This window comes from Lissotriton vulgaris, chromosome 6 (assembly GCF_964263255.1).
Source record: "Lissotriton vulgaris chromosome 6, aLisVul1.2, whole genome shotgun sequence".
In the NCBI taxonomy this organism is placed as follows: domain Eukaryota; kingdom Metazoa; phylum Chordata; class Amphibia; order Caudata; family Salamandridae; genus Lissotriton; species Lissotriton vulgaris.
In genome coordinates this window covers 391,391,910-391,397,196 of record NC_141694.1, presented here as the reverse complement: position 1 = coordinate 391,397,196, position 5,287 = coordinate 391,391,910, and positions in this window count along the sequence as shown.

Genomic DNA, 5,287 nt, shown 5'->3' with positions numbered 1-5,287 from the left:
AGTATACTAGTCTTGTTTTATATGTACCTAGCAGGTACCTGTATGATCTTTCAAATGATAATCTCAAAGTTGTAATGGTAAAACAACAGCAAGCTCAGATCCCAATCCGCTGCTCACCAATGTGAGGGTTGCTTGGCATGGTACAAAGTGATCACTAGAATTAGTGAGCATTATATACCAGGCCAACTTCTCACATCATACATCTAATTTTCACGGATTTTCCATCATTTTACGGGCGTGCGTTATCAATTTTAAAAAAGTGCTTGTGCGAAAAACCAATTCATCAGTATCCAGAGAAAGCAACATTAAATGGGAATCCCCTAAGGAAACGGGTCTTCGTTTTCTAAAATATGATGATAAAAACCATTTTGATATATTTTAAATTAAATTTACAGAAAAATAGGAAATGCAAATCATTTTGCGTGCTTATTCCGTCACAAGGACAGGGTTTAAAATGGGATGTCTGATAAAAATCCAAAGGGAAAGACAGTAAAATTTTTACAGTACCCGCTCTTAGGCGAAACAGCAACAATCTTTCCCAGTTGGTAATGGGGAGGGTAAGATATAATGGAAGTCGTTGCCTAATCAATTCATTACCCATAAAAGTCACAACTGATGTTTTGAGTATTTCCTTTTCCATTCTTTCAGAATTATAAAGTGCGTATAGTGCATGTTTTAACTCATATTTATTTTTAGGCTCTATTCTGGATGGATCAGAAAAAAGGTCGCTCTGCCCACGGCACACAGGGTCTGAGAGACTCCCGCAAGCCAGGGGATTGCTAAACCTTTTTCACAGCCGAGACAGTCATTTATGATATCCTGCGTTAGGGTGGCTAAACTATTCTTCCAGATCCTGAGCCAGAGTAGAGCTGGTCTAGTCCTAATAAAATCACATATATAGGGCAAATGTAGTTCCTTGTGACAAATGAACTCAGAGGATGAGATTGGAACACCCAGAATCTTTCTGCAAAAACGATTTTCTTCTCGATGGATACTAGGGGTTTTTCCCAGACCCCAAACCTCTGCCCCATATGTGGCTACTGGTATGCACTGTAGTTTGATTTTTTTTAAAAATGCTTTATAGCACCTATTTTCTTTGGGTGGGGTAAGCTCAAGATGGAATTGATGGCTTTTGAGAACTTGCCCGTGGTGTGGGCCAAATGTCCACTCCACGAGCCGTTCGCAGCAAAAACTATCCCCAAGTATGGGAATGTGCTCACAGAATCTAGCGTGTCAGTCCCCACATATATAGTATTGAGCTTCTGTTTCCCTGGGCCGCATGACATTATAAAAGATTTTTTTTAATTTACACGCAGATTTTAGGCTCTATTCTGGATGGACCAGAAAAAAGGTCGCCCCCTACATATATTGTACAAAAGTTTTGACAAGTAGGCATAACGCATTAGGGGTGCGGCCTATAAGGACCGCATTGTCTTTGTATAAAAGAACCGGTAACGGTTGCCCCTTTATTATTGGAACATCTGGAGTCGCCTGTTTTAGAGAATTGGTTAGCCCATTAATATAGATAATAAAAAGCAGGGGTGCTAAAACGCACCCCTGTCTAACCCCTCTTCCTATTTTGATAGCCCCAGAGACTTCCCCACCCATCCCAATTCTAACTTGCGCTTTGAGGTCAGTGTGGAGATAAGCCAAAAAGTTTACAAGGGCCTCATTTACTCCATAGTCCAAGAGAATGGACCAGAGTTTAGATCTATCAACTAGGTCGAATGCTGACAAAAGATCCATGAATGCAAGATAAATCGGGGACGATTGAGCAATGTTATACTTGTCAATCACCAGTTTCAAGTTTAAACATTGCTCCACCGTGTCCACCCTGCTTCTAAATCCCATCTGACAGAGGTCCAACAACCCAAATTCTTCCATCCACTCCAACACCCTATTATGGAGAACTCGCCCTAGGATCTTTAAAGTGTTGTCTGAGAGTGAGATTGGTCTATAATTATTCGGATCTGACCTATCGCCCTTTTTAAATATCGGGACGATAGTGCTAGTGGACCAAGGGTATACACCCGTTACAACGCATCTTTTACTCCGCACTACCATTACAACGCGACTTTTACTTTTACTCCGCATTACAACGCATTGCGCTGGGGGGCGCTCTAGGATAGGGAATAAGTATAATTTACTATCCAACACCTTCCCTAGGGTCCACGGGGACTGGAGTTAGAATAGTAAATTATACGTACCACTATCCAGCACCCCAAAGCGCTATGCGTTGTAATGGTATGCGTCGTAAAAGTCGTGTTGTAACGGTATGCGGAGTAAAAGTATGCGGAGTAGCATGGTACATCCGGACCAAGTATTGGGCATGGGCACTAGGGGCAAACTGTTAAAAACATTGAGTAAGATCGGTGCCCATAAAACCGGGCACCACTTGATGACATCTTTTGGGAGTCCATCGGGACCAGGAGCCTTGTTTCCAAGGCTCTCTCTGATGGCTACTTCTACCTCCTGGAGACCAATCATCAGACAGCATAGTTTCCCAGGGACAAAACTTATTCTTTGCTCAATTGGGGTGGCATATATTTTTGAAAAATGGGCCTCCCAGGCACTGCTGGTTATGGTGCAACTGATTGTAGTTAGTTGTTTGCCCATATCTCGCATTTTTCTGATGGCGGACCAGAAGGTGTCACTACTCTTTTGAGTTGCACTTCCGACCAATGCCTCCTACTGCCCCGTCAATAGTGCGTCTTTCCGCTCAGCTATTTTGGATGTATAAGTTTTCCTTGCTGCCTGTACCTCTGCTCTACATCTAGGTTTTGTAGTTAAAGCCCTGCGCAGTGCCCTGTTCACTGTCGAACTGGCGGAGTCAAACCACTGAAGGACTGGGTTCTTTAAGACCCAGCGGTGCCAGGGCACAACACCTGAAACCTTCGTGGGTAACCTGCTCCGGCGTACAAGTCACAGAGACACGGGACACTTCCTTCGACGTCAAAGATTCAAGGTTTATTTGCTGCAGGGAACACAGAGATCACGACAAGTACACAGCGTGCAACTTGGGGAGACTGCTTCAAATTGGTTCTGTGGATCGCTCCTTTTATACAGTTTTTACCCATACGATAACATGATACACAAAAGTTTACAACCCGGTTCCCACAATTATCCCCCAGAGGGGTCGCTTTGGTCACTTTGAAACACACAAGGTCCGGAACATAAGTGCGGAAACATTTGGCGGTTCCCAACTGTAAAAACCTATCTTCCCACCATTAGCAAATTCCAATCAGCAGTAAAATAGATCGAAATAGGACGAAGACAGGTGCAGAGGAAGACGGAGACAGTGGGGAGATCGGAAAGGGTGTAAAAGGGGAGGTATCGGGAAACACGAGATACAGGCATCAAAGAGACGTGCCTAATGAGATGCACGGCTGAGACAATAAGTCCGTGCGGCAAGATGAGCCTCGAGCGGCGCCATCTGCCTTACAGTAGCAACCCCCTCGTCATAAAGACACTTACAAAGAACATGTGTCTTCCGCAAATATCTTGGGAGTCCCAGGGTCGCGAAGCGGACAACGTCCGTTCGCTGGCTACTTGAGGGCAAGAGACAAAATGGATGCCGTATCTAAGATGGAACCCGTGGGTACAGATGAAAAACCCACATAACAAACGAACGGTTTAAGTTAGCACAGCGAAACTGCGCACACTTACTAAACTCGTCATTTGCGGTTCATAGATACCAGACTCGACCATATTCGTGCGAGTCGAAAACACCACTTACAATTGTCACGGAACCTCAGACGCTCCTTTTGCCCTCATGTAGGCAAGCACTAGTCGGAATCATACTCGATATTCATCAGACCATCGAGGTGTTGCTGTAGCATAGCTCTGTCCAACCGAGTCCCCTTGGTAACAGATGGTTGTCTCATACACGTTGTAGCGCAGAGGCCACATAAGGCAGGACCACACTGCACACAAAGGCAACACGTGAACAGGAACACTACCACAACTCCGATGATCATCAGAATTTTCCAACCCCAAGTCGACATCAGGCCCCAAAACCATCCAAGTAGCGTCCAATCCCCTACATCCACGTGTATGGATTCGGAGATCTTATGCAACCTCGAGATGGCTTGATAAACAGTGGGAGCATTATCTGGAATGAAAATGCAGCAGCTCGAATGGATCACCTTACATACCCCACCACGATCTGCTAAGATGACATCTAAAACCATACGGTTTTGTAACGTCATAAGTCTCTCCGCCTGAAGTTCTGTGGTGATATTACCAAGGGCACTGGCAGTAATATTAGCTGTCGATTCTACCACTCGAGTCAACTGTCTCAGGTTCCTACTATTAACCATAGGTCCCCAAAACGGGAGGAAACCCTTGAAAAAGTCTCCTGCCTCTTGACCGGCAGTATCCTCTTCGCTAATTACGCCTCGCACAACTCTAGTCTTATGATAATCAGCATCTACAGTGAACGTCGGAGGCAACAGATTTGCAATAAAACATGAGCCCATGAAGTCAGCGGGCAACCATGTATATGCACGATCATAACAGATAAAGTATGTACCCTTGGCAGCCAGAAACACAGGGGACGAGAACATTGGCAGAATGTAATTTTCAGTGCAAGCACTTGCTCCAAGTCGGGCTTGCGATCTTCGGCCACGACCCATAAGACAAAAATTACCAGTGTGGGGTACGACCCATATCGGAGGCGAGCTTTTAAGCTGCTTTTCACTAGTGAACACACTATATTCACCTCTACTTAGGACCTTATAGGCTTGTACCTCTTCTTCAGGGATAAGCGAAGGATCATAGATCTCACTATCTAAGTCCTCTATGGCTATCGATAAAGGCTTCTGATACGAGGTAGGACCAGAGTAGGGGGAACGTGGTTCTCGAATGGGGTGGAAACCCAGTGCACTTCGAAACATTGTTTGAAATGCTCGAGCTGACCCTTGGGAACTATACGGTAACACCAGATATGGAATTCCCTTATCCGTAGTATGTGGCATCAACCCACACACCCAACAATTAGTAGTGTTAACTACTAACTGATGCTGATGAAGGAGCTGAATAAAGGAATTGTTGCGGAATTCTACACGTCTAGCCTGCTCATGTTCCGGTAACATGTGAAAGGAATGGGGAGAAGCAGTAGAGGTAAGATTAGGGTAAGGAGTAGGAGTAGGTGTAGCAGGTAAGAAATAAGACATCGTGTAATACACCCCACCCGCCAGTAGTGCAGAAGCAGTCAAAAACATTACAAACAATTGAAATATGAAACATTTAGTACGACTAAGTTGCTGCAGCTTGAATCTATAGACTT